Here is a 12,587-nt window from a genome sequence, read left to right as displayed (position 1 = left end):
CACTTAACGTTACTTAATTATTAACCTTGTTTAATTTCTTCATAATGTATTTATTTCAACTTAACAATTTTATTTTAATCCATTAACTTTCGAAATATTTCCAGGTTCAAATAGACTGGACCCCATTTAAAATGTGATCTCAAGACTGTTTTGGACCCATCTAATTTAGTGATCAACTTAACAATTAATACAAAAAAAGGAAGTCAGAAAAAGGCAAACTTGATCGCTCGTGTATAATACATAACGATAACTGAAGCATATGTCCCAGATATGAATCAGACACTGACATTCATGAATGAAAGCACTAGGCTACATTTAGACGTAGTACACTATTACACAAAAACACAATATTTGATATACCCTAATTAGAGCTGATCCTTTAAAGAATAAAAATCCTCTCAGTTCTGACATTTGCATTAAGAATTGAAATGAACTAGTGCTTTTGTTTGATGGCTATCATTGGCACCAACCCCAGTGGATTAGCCTATTGGAATAACAGAGACGTGGTCTATTTAGAGTTTGGCTTTCTATTGCAGCACCTTGATAAAATGCTCAGCATGATTTCAAATACAGCTTCTGAATCTCAGTCTGAAAAGCACAACCATGTGTGTGTTTGCCCTCACTTGAAAGTCAGCCCACAATCTTTACTCACAACTCTGTTCATTTTGTTCCAGGACAATAGTCTCGAGCCATTAAGTGAACTTTCTCCCCTGGTGTTTCTGTAGAGGTATTTGCAGGCTTCAGGATGCAGAAACTGTATAGGCAAAGGACAGAAGTCATAAATGGAGTTTAGTTAGGAGGTTAATCCGGTAGCAAAAAACTTTTCCTGTTAGCAGTTTCAAAGACATATTGGTTCTCAAGATCATGTAATTGTGTTGTAAGAAGGATTATTTTCTGTAAGTCTATTATCTTTCCAGGCAGAGTTTGCTCTTAGATGGACTGATACTTTTCACTGCATGCACTGTTAAAAAAAAAAAAAAGGCAAATTTTGAACTTTTGCAGTACAATCGACTTGGATGTTTAAGTTATTTCAACTGAAATTATGTTAAACTGACTTTAAAAAATGAGTTGCATCTTGTATAACTAATAAAAACAAGTTGAACATTTCTTAACTTATTTTAATGAGTTAAAACAATGTAAAAACATATGTTATCATAACTTTTTGAACATATCATTTTTTACAGTGTGAATGAGCATAAAATGAATCAAGCATATAGCTAAAATTAATATCATTATCATAAGTCATGAGTCATGTCATAAGCGTAGTTCCATTGTTTTTGACACATCTTTTAGACACTTTAAAATAAAAGGATTCATTGCATTTGACATTTAAATATATTGGCAAACGCCTATGTCTCAATATATATTTTTTATGACAATTTAAGTGAATTATCTAATTGGGATGCATTTACACACGTTGCGTTTCCATGAGACTTAGTGATTGTTATACTGTACAAACTATACACTCACCTAAAGGATTATTAGGAACACCATACCACTACTGTGTTTGACCCCCTTTCACCTTCAGAACTGCCTTAATTCTACATAGCATTGATTCAACAAGGTGCTGAAAGCATCCCACCATATTGATTGTATAGCATATTGCAGTTGATGGAGATTTGTGGGATGCTCACCATTACACCACCACCACCACCTGCACAGTGGTAACAAGGCATGATGGATCCATGTTCTCATTCTGTATGCCAAATTCTGACTCTACCATCTGAATGTCTCAACAGAAATCGAGACTCATCAGACCCGGCAACATTTTTACAGTCTTCAACTGTCCAATTTTGGTGAGCTCGTGCAAATTTTAGCCTCTTTTTCCTATTTTTAGTGGAGATGAGTGGTACCCGGTGGGGTCTTCTGCTGTTGTAGCCCATCTGCTTCAATGTTGTGCATGTTGTGGCTTCACAAATGTTTTGCTGCATACCTCGGTTGTAAAGAGTGGTTATTTCAGTCAAAGTTGCTCTTCTATCATCTTGAATCAGTCGGCTCATTCTCCTCTGACCTCTAGAATCAACAAGGCATTTTCGCCCACAGGACTGCCGCATACTGGATGCTTTTCCTTTTCACACCATTCTTTGTAAACCCTAGAAATGGTTGTGCGTAAAAATCCCAGTAACTGAGGATATTGTGAAATACTCAGACCAGCCTGTTTGGCACCAACTACCATGCCACGCTCAAAATTGCTTAAATCATCTTTCTTTCCCATTCGGACATTCAGTTTGGAGTTCAGGAGATTGTCTTGACCAGGACCACACCCCTAAAGGCATTGAATCATCTGCCATGTAATTAGTTGATTAGATAATTGCATTAATGAGAAATTGAACAGGTGTTCCTAATAATCCTTTAGGTGAGTGTATATTCTATCTCCTGACCCTAAACAGAAAATGTTCTGCATTTTTACATTTTCAAAAAACATCATTATGTATGATTTATAAACTTTTTTCTTCATGGGGACCCAACATTTGTTATACAGCTAAGCTGTACACATAATACATGTTATAGCAGGCATGTTTGCACTTTGAACAGTTTGGATATTTGAAACATGTGATCAGATATGCAGAGCATATGCATAACTCCCCCATTATTATTCAGGGAATCCTTCATAGGCTGCAACAGCTGTCATAAAGCTGCTCTACTCTCTCTGAAGCACTGCAGCAACAGAAAATGTAAAATGCTTTTGAAGTATTGCAAGACAGGCAGGTTGTGAATTATAGGATTTAAGTCAAAGTTTCTGTCTCAAATTTAAGGACGATTTCTTGTATGAAGCATATGTAAAATGGATTCTTAGTCAGCAATTTATTTGTATTCATTAGCTATACGATGAAGCGTATGATCTGGTATATAGATGACGCATTCTTGCAAGCTGATCTATTTTAAGTTTTAGCTAAGATGGTTATACTTCAATTTGTAAGATGGAGAGGCCAATCTAATGAATACTGCATGCCATTATGACAGCCTAGCTTAGTTTGTATTATTGCTATAATGAGTCTTTTATGGTCAAGCTCCTTTAATTCTTAAGCAGTGAGACTAAATAGAAAGATCCGAAACCTTTTATTGAAAATATATATATGAAAACTGTATTATCTGAATGTATTTTACTATTCTTTGGAAAAGCCAATAAAAACACTGACATAATGAAGAGCAGATTTTTAGATTTCGAGAGGATTCGTTGCCGTATGCTGACTCACATGCAAGAAGTCATGAATATGTTCCTGTTTCATATGTGACATGAAATAGATATGTGATTGTCTCTATGTAAATAATTTTATGTCAAGCTGTATTTCTTAGTTTTTACTTCATTTTTGGGACTCTTAAGGATTTAGCAGGCTGAAATATCACTGATGTCACAACTGAGGACACACTGATCTAATGTAGGACCTCCAAAATGCGCAGTGGCTCATTAAGTTAAGTGCTCCTTGGCTTTCACTCATTCGTGCTATAAATGAGTGTATCATCCTCTTTGACTCAGGCATAAATGAGAAACAGAAGCATAAGGTCACACAAAATAAGAAATCTGAGGACATTGAGTCATTGGTTTAGTAGTATAAATAGGCCTCACACACAAAAAGTAAAATTCATCAAACGCACTCACATGTCATAAATTATAGTTCTAATCATGCACATATATGTCTTGTGAACAAATAGCCCTCCGTTTGAAAAGCTAATGTAATTGGTGAAACAAAGCTCTAACTATAGCTTATAATAATGTGACCAAATTTGTCTAAGACGGTTTTCATCCCATGCTGTCAGATTGATTTACACTGTCAATCAGAGTGCATACAGAATCTCAAATTCACATTTTTATTCTTCCAGGAAGTACTAAAGTACAAGGGTGTCTTATGAAAAAGCCTGAGACGATAAATGTTTACAAGTGTTTGTCACAGCAGGCACAGTCAATGTATTTTACACATACGATTTTGACCATGATTCAATCATGTAAAATAAAATTGAGGATTAATAACTGATTAATAAATAACATATGGGTAACACTTTGCAATAATTCCATTTAACATTGGTTAAAGCTAACAATGAGCAATACATTAATCTTTGTTAACACTAGTTCATAAAAATACATTAGAGTTCATGTTAGCTCAAGTCCATTAAATAATATTAACAGTTACAACTTTGTATTTGTAAATGTTCAAATTAACATCAACTTCCCATCAACATCTTAATACTTTAGAAGCAGAAGAGAAGAAAAACACATAAACATTTGAAATATGAGCCGTTATTATGGCAGTAATCAACATTATATAGCCTAGGTTTTATTTGCAGCATTGTATTAACTTATTTAAGCTTATTTCCACATTTTTTAAATGACATGTTCCCGTTTTTAAACAGGAGATTTAAATAATTTAATAATAATTCCCTATTATTAAATTAAATATGATTTCATTCTTATTATTCCAAGCATATGACATTTTTACAGCAGACAATCAATACAATTCGACTGACCCCGTGAGCAGTGTTCGCTGCTCAGCACAACAAAACTCACTCCTCCACTGTGAATAAATCACCATCCGAATGCACAAGTTTAATCACTGAGGTGGCATGCAAATGTATTTTTACGGACGTTCACGGGAGAAACAATTACCGTCCGAATAGGGCTTAAGACTCCAGCTGCCCACAACGGACGTATTATTCCAAGTTGGACTCAAAGCTCACAGTGCATCAGCAAGTCCCTTATACTCTTCAGCCGAGAGGTTCAGTGCCCCTTATATGGCACGAGTGGCATGGTCTCGTTTGGCAGGTCTGACAACAAATTAGACTTGATGTTTCTGCCTGCCTCGGGTGTGAAGAGTGGGCGAACTCTTAACACCTTAACAGACTGATGACGTGCTGCCTCGTATGGACTCAGAGCTTATGCAAGTCCTCACAGAAGAGCTGTAGAAGAGCTCGGCTTGGACTGGTTGGCCCCAGAAGAGCTCTTCTAGACTCGCCTGTCTCCCCATTGCAGAGCCCTATATCGTCCAAAAAAGTCATCGCAGGCTATCCGTCACTTCTTGCCAAAATGAGCCAGCTCCTCCACAGAAGAAAGTGGAGCCTGAAGTCAATGCACTCCTCCACCCGGCCAAATGCTACCTATTTCTGAAGCATCAAGGGCCTCATCCCAAGCTAGAGCTGGACCCCGTGCTGCTGAAGCAGTCCTGATGCCTCAGGGCGGAGGATTAAAGGGTTAAGTCTCGCCGAGGCTGGACCACCAACAAAAAAGTGCCCATCTTCCAGTCCCCTCTTCAGTTCAGGGCGCTGGAAACGGTGTGATTAATGCTGGTTCTGGGCCCACCCAACCAGTTTGCCCACACAAACCCCTTCTCGCTGTTATAGCGAACCAAACTACATTTTTACATATAACAGCATTCCTCCTCTTCTCAATGCTGTAACAGCTAGCGTTCTCTAGCTTCAGCACGAGACACAGCCTGTAATACTTCAACCATTTGCCTTTCAACTCCGGGGATGGCAAGCCATCCCCAGAGTGTCAAGCTGGATTTTGGGGATGGCAGAACGAGGTGACTCTCTCCAATTTGCTCGCTGACTGCCCCTCTTCATGGGCGGGATTTACACTTCGGTCTCAGATGACAGTTCTCATGTCCTCATAACCGAATTTCACCCCCTTCACTTTTAAAAAATGTGTAAAAGCTGCTCTCTTCCCTCTGAAACAGACGGGAATCTGTATACTTAACTACCTCAATAATTGGTTGCTTATAACCCAATGCGCCCACAGATGCCAGCTCCCCGCGTGCCTTGAAAATCAGGAGCCTTGTTCAAAGCAGAGTCTCTTCCCCCCCTTTCAAAGGTTTCAGAAGCTTCTAGGTAGCTTCCTCAGTCATTCTTCTTGGCCTGCTCCACTTGACGTTCATAACACAGATGATAGCCCTGTCAGCTCTTCCGCTTGCAGAGAACGAGTAGGCACCTTATCCACTCGTCAGAGCCATTAGAGCAGAGGTCTTCAACCCTACTCCTGGGGACCCACTGTCCTGCAAAGTATATTTCCTGACTGCTTCAGCACACCTGCCTGTGTATTTTCAACAAGTGATCCTGAAGAGCTTGATTAGCTTCATGCAACTGCCTTTAATTAGTGTTGGAGCTAAACTCTGCATGACAGTGGGTCCCCAGGAGCAGAATTAAAGACCTCTGCCTTAAGGTACGTTTACACTGAACGCGAATAGAGCGTCTGGAGCGTCTGGAGCAAATGATTTCCAAGTTAAGTCAATGGAAAGGCAAGTTGACACGCGTCTGGAGGTTCTGCGGCGCAATATACATGTTTCGCGCAGCTTGATGGACGTGATTCCGCCTCATTCGCGCGTCCAGTTCGCGCGAATATCACGAATTTGAAGCAAATTGAGCGTCTTGCGCAATACGCGCTTTACGCGCTGGTGGTGCTTTTTGTGCATTCATGCGTTTGAAGCGAATTCGCGCCTGTGCCCGAGTTGATTTTTTTTTTACTTTGGCGTCAATTTGCGCTGCGTTAACCAATGAGGAGCCTGCTTGCTGCTGTCTGGTGTTAAAGTGATGTCATGAGAAACCCTGAATTAAAAAATACTGTTATTTTGTCACTAAATGTAGTTTTAATGCTTTTCAGTTGAAAATGTAGTTGTTTAAAGCTAAAATATGTGGTTTACTTATAAAGACAGTGCCTATTTAAAAAAAGCACTCTTGCGGTTTTGGAGTTGTGAGATCCAGGTGATCACCGGGCGCTCAGCGCTCGTTAACCCCGGTGAAAGCAACCTTTCCTCAACCAGTCCTTCTGGCATTTGCCACTGGCTCGGATGTCTCTGTAGGTTAAAAATGACAAATAATTCGTCTTGTGTCCATCTAATGGGCGATCTTTGGTCCAATTAATCTATTGTTGCTTACCAAATCATTTTGACGGAGGGCAAAGTGGTTTCATAACTTTATATTTTATTTAAATATACATGCAGTGAAGATAATCCAGGTAGTGCTTTGGCTGAACCACATGTGTGGCTGATAATGCTTAATATATATATTTTTTGAAAATGAAAAGAGGCAGAGTGATGTTTTACTCTCATTCAAAATGTTTATGCGTCAAACTAGACGCGGTAGATGCGATTTTGACGCTCAATTCGCGTTTGGTGTGAACGCAGCGTTAGAGTATACTGTGCCGATTTCGCCAATCAGAGCAGCTGTTTTTCCGCTTCGGAGGCCACACTAAAGGGCAAAGGATTTCCAGATTTATTGTGGAAGCAACAACCCTGGCTTACAAGTCCGAACAAGTAGTTGTTAGGGCCCACTCCACTAGAGGTATGGCCTCCTCTTTATAGCGTGGTCCTGCAGAATTTCTATCGCCGATATCTGTGCAGTGGCTAGCTGGTCCTCGCCATCCACTTTAATCAGTGGCTTCCGTTTTGCGCTTGTAGCACACCGCTATTGGATTAAGTTCCAAGCATCAGCGAACTGAACTAATAAGAGTGAACCATAATCGAAAGGAAACTTTTATGGTTACTCACGTAAGCCTGGTTCCCTGCCCAAAACGAGCATTGCAATACTATGCTGCGCAGTGAGTCATGCTAGCCGCTTCTCATTGAAAAGATTCTGACAATCCGCTTGTTAAGTCGTGACGTAACGAACGCCGTATCTGGGTCCAAGCCTCAACTCGTTTCACTAGAGAATGCCATTGACGCCCGTTTATGAGCGCGATTTATTCATATTAAACATCAAACGTTTAAAAAAGTTTAACATTTTAAATACTTACAGTCTACACAACAGTCTCTGTGCTCGAAGCGTCACATACATTAATATTTTAACGATTTAAAAAAGATGAATCACTGTCTGGCCATCTGGAATTTTGGTATGGAGAAAAAGGTTATGATTATAGCTTTTTTTTTTGTAGTATCACACCACATTGTGTGTGTATATTAGCACCGTTTGTAGTTTTTCTTGTGGTATAAGATAGAGCGTTTGGACCCGGAAGCGCTGCTGCGTGACATCAGCCTTAACAACCGGATATGGCATTTCTGCATAATACAGGCAGTCAACCCCGCCCTTTTTGGCAAGCTGAAATGCCATTAGTCTGTGTAGGTGCACAAACGTGAACCAATCAGGATTCAGAGAAAACTGAGTTTTCCCCATAAGTGTCAGTGAAATGCTCGTTCCCAGGGTTACATGAGTCACCATCAACATTTCAAGTTATTCAAGTCATGTTTAGTGAATGTAAAACATGGATTAAATGAGCAATAATAATAATAAAACTAAGCTCACATGCATAGCTATTCATTTCCCCCCAATTTTTGCTTAAATATTGTGAATTTTCATATATATGCTGAGAGAGAGAGAGAGAGAGAGAGAGAGAGAGAGAGAGAGAGAGAGAGAGAGAGAGAGAGAGAGAGAGAGAGAGAGATCATGCTAGTTTCTTAAATCTGGCAAAAAGATGCTAGTTTTGGCTTTCAATTGGACAAATACGTCATTAATCCAGCACGTATGGACTCCTGTAGTAGCCTAACCTACGTCACACCGCGGCGATTCTCTCTGCATAGCATTATTATTAACGCAAGGCAAACGTCTCTCTCTCTCTCTCTCTCTCTCTCTCTCTCTCTCTCTCTCTCTCTCACACACACACACACACACCGTCTTTTCTCTTTCTTGAAGTAGCCTACCTACTGCAGAGACAGAGCTGCAGCGCAAAACACCGTCAGCACTTGCTTAGTTGTCGGATGTCTAGAATCAATAAATGTTTATTTTTTAATATCGGCGGCAGTCTCGTAATGGAGAACCAACATCGACATCTCATCTGCCCAGTTCCCTAAGGGTGAGTCAAATCTTTTAAGTAGATACCTTCGCCTTAACAATCCATTTTGCTCTACTGTACAAAATAAAAAAATAAAAATTCAAATTTTATACGGTCGCCTCATCAGCAGTTTGTAGTTTGACCGTTGATAGAAGGCGGATATGAAATCTGCATGACGGACAGCTCAGTTTGTCCAAGACACAAAAGTTTATTATTTATTCGGACTTGCAGGAAACCCAAACTTAAAGTGCTCTACTTAAGGGGTGTATTTGAAACATTAATTTCTCATAAATGATTTTCAGTCATTTATTGAATTATTGGAGGGGGGGTGTCCGATGGTGATGAGGGAATGGGATCTAACGCTGCTCTAGAGTCAGTTTTGACATGAGCTAAAGCGACTGATCGGTGGCTGGAATAGAGCGCAGTGCGCGCGCGTCTCCCGCCGCCGGCGATATAGCACTGCAGAGACAGAGAGATACTGAGAGATGAAAATTACAAAAATCTATGGCACCAAAGAAGTAACATAATTTGAATCCTGTCTACAACATCACGGAATTGCCTGCATTAATCAAGTTTGCCTGAAACCCTGTTACCCTGTAGTGTAGGCTATAAAAAGGTAGGCCATTATGAAAACCAATGTTAGGTCCATTTAATAGGAAATCTAAGTGTAGGCTATTAATGACTAATTTGTTTGTTTATTTTTTAATGTATTTATTTACTTATTAAGTTTATTTCTTGCAAGTGTGAGAACCCATAATCTGAAGGCTATTTTAACTTTTTCTGTCAAGTTATTTATTTATTTATTTATTTATTTATTTTTTACATAGGCCTACAGCTAAATCCATTTTGAATCTTTATTTTGAGCCAAATTGAGACTTAATTGAGCAGTGTCATTTAATGGCTAATTTTCAGTGAGTTTTATATCTTCTAGAATAGCTTAACATCAGTCCATAACAACATTTTTATTGGCTCCTTTAAGGGGTTATTATGTGTTAAATTCGAGACTAACTATTGTTTTCCAGAGAAACTGTAGATTGTCTTAAATTATGGATAACCACTGGCTGAATTTCAGATTTAAAAAAAGAAGAAGAAAAAAAGGATTTAACGTTTGTGGTGTTTTCTATTAATGTAGACTAGCTTTTAATTTTACTCACTTTTAAACTCATTCAACACTATTAGTTTCAAGGTTGTACCTTAAGGGCCACACAGCACTTCATCAGCGATGCTGTGTTGACCGTGCTTTTAGCTTTGCTTTCATAAAGTTCAGCTGCATAAGCCTCATTAGGCTGCATTTTATGCTCTGAGCAGTTCAAAGATAAATCATTTATTTTGTATTGCATTGTGTAAACATCCGGTAATTGTTTTTTTAGATTGGCATCTCACAAATACGATTTTCTTTCTCTGCTGCATTTATTTTGCATGACTGGGAACACATGTCCAATTTTAGGATTAGAATCGGCAGTGTTAAAGCTGGTGGGGAGGTTCTGCTGGCCCATTGCTCTGCCCATTGAGAAAAGGCTTTATTAAATTACCTGCAGAGTGATGCAGCCATGCAAGTCGTGATTGAGAGTGACAAGGCTCATAATTCGAGCCCACTTTTTTCTCTTTAGTGTGCATGGCAATGCATGTCAATATGTCATAATATGATACCCTGATGTATCACTGATTCTGGAGATATGAAATGTAATCTCAAGATGAACGTTTATGCACAGAGGAATTGTATTGGATTAATCTGTTAAACATGTTCAGAGGGATTCACTCACACTGTAGCGCAGACGCCTGCTTCATCCAAATGTGTTTTCCTTGCTATAATTTAACTGTGTCAACAATGCAGATATAATATACTGTCATGCCATACATTAATGTGCAAATTAGCTTTCAGATAGAATTCCAAATAAATGACACAGCGTCTGTTGAGTTGTCACCACAGTCAGACACAATCAAATCTATGATGACAAAAATATCTTTATTCCGTTATACATGTAATATTCAGCAGCAACTTTTTCTGGTGTTGTAATAATTTCCAGAACTTTCCCAATCAAATTTGTGACAGGGGTAGGAAAGATATGAGTACAACTCTTTTAACTCTATTAAAATATATTCCAACTCATAAAAAATAGCAGTACATATTACATTAATGTTTTTGTTTTTCTTAAGTAAATATATCTTGATCTACATGACACATTTGGTTTGAAAACAGGTGATTTTAGAGGTAGAAATGTGATGCCATACTTTTGATAAAGTTAAAAATAAATATTGCATTTGTGTTAAGAACAATTTCAATATGGAAATGTTGCCTTTTTCAAAACTAAACATGTAGCATGTTTTGTCCCATGTCTTAAGAATCATTTAAAAGGCTACAACCATCACAGACTGTGATTATAATAGAGAATTATGACATAATTAGCATAGAAACTACTTCAGCATGTCATACAGTGTAAACCCTTATGCTCATGAACTTATTTCTTTTAATTAAGACAAACTTAAATTTAACTGAAACTGGGATTTCTATTTCCCAGCATGCTTTTCCATGACACTCAAAATAGAGAGTAACTGCTAAAATTAAGTAACAGTTATGTTTTTTGTGCAGTAGGCTATTGATGTTGAGTGGAAGAGTATTTAGTGTTTTGGTATGCGCTAATTTAGAAGATATCTGGTTACCATGATTAATGGAGCATGAGCTTAGTTTGAGAACAGATTTAAGTTAAATATTCTATATCGCTGTACTCATTCAGCAATTGCTTTGCTGTGCTAATGATTGTGCTTCCAATTAGCAATTAAAGCTTACCAAGTTTCCACAGAAACTCAATATAATATACATAACTAGCCTATGTTTTCAGTGGTGTATAAAGACCTACATAATGAACTGTTATATTTTTATTACCTTAGAATGAGCCATTTCTATCTACATACACCACGGATCCCCTTACAATGAAGTCACCCTTTTGCGCCGTCATGTTTCTACAGTAGCCCTAAACGGACAAACTGCTCAGAGAGCTTGCTACTCTCTGCTGTCTTAGACAATGACATTTTTAGTCCTTTGTTGGCCACTCTTTACGTGCTTCGAAACGGGGTGAGGGGTGAGCGGTGGGTATTTGCAATTCACAACCTCACTACTAGATGTTACTAAAATGTACACAACTTGAAGTAAAATGTATATGAATTAGCTTACTCAAATATTTAATTAAAGGTGAACTATGTAAAAAAATGTCAGTAAAATATCTAAAATCCACTAGGCAAGTGTTATAAATTTTCTTCAATTTAGTACTTTGTTAAATGTAAGAAAATTGCTATTTTAACCAAGTTACTGGGATGTGTGGGGAAGTCGCCTGTCATTTGCGTCAAATCCAGTGGCCTTGCTCAGCTTCTACAACACTCACCCCTGCTCTGTTTCGTACGTTAATAATCACATTCATGAACATGATTTCTGCTCGAGTCCTATCCCGATTCTTTTCCTCCAGCTGTGAGGTGAACACCACATGTCCCAAGATTTAGAGCTCAAACTTGGCATCATCAAACTACACCTTTGTTTTGAATAGGCGCCATCTAGCGCACAGAAAGTTACATAGGACACCTTTAAGAGCAATTAAAATGTATAAATCCGTTGTATTTTCAATGTCATTTTAAACATTTTATTTTTACATATTAGAAATCTGCCAGTTTGGCTTAATTAAACTTTGAATTTCTTTACTAAAAAAAAATTACTTCAAATATTTTTGTCCCTAGAAAAAAAAAGTGTTCTAAATATTCTAAGTCTTCATTTCACAACAAAATACAAAACAGAGAAACAGTGATATTTGTGCTTCTTCCTCAGCAATTTGATTATTATAACCTT

General features: G+C 38.1%; 1 protein-coding gene across 1 annotated transcript in view; it reads left to right on the top strand.

Annotated features, from left to right (window-relative positions):
- The first annotated feature begins 8,550 nt into the window (after nt 1-8,550).
- The window catches only part of sv2ca (synaptic vesicle glycoprotein 2Ca), a 51,809-nt gene continuing 47,772 nt past the window's right edge, over nt 8,551-12,587 (top strand). The window contains exon 1 of the mRNA XM_067438253.1: nt 8,551-8,773. The gene's annotated coding sequence lies outside the window, so the exon portion shown is untranslated. The remainder of the gene's footprint in view (nt 8,774-12,587) is intronic.

The sequence above is a fragment of the Pseudorasbora parva genome, chromosome 3 (genome assembly GCF_024679245.1).
Source record: "Pseudorasbora parva isolate DD20220531a chromosome 3, ASM2467924v1, whole genome shotgun sequence".
NCBI lineage: Eukaryota > Metazoa > Chordata > Actinopteri > Cypriniformes > Gobionidae > Pseudorasbora > Pseudorasbora parva.
This window is presented reverse-complemented; position numbering and strand designations above follow the sequence as displayed.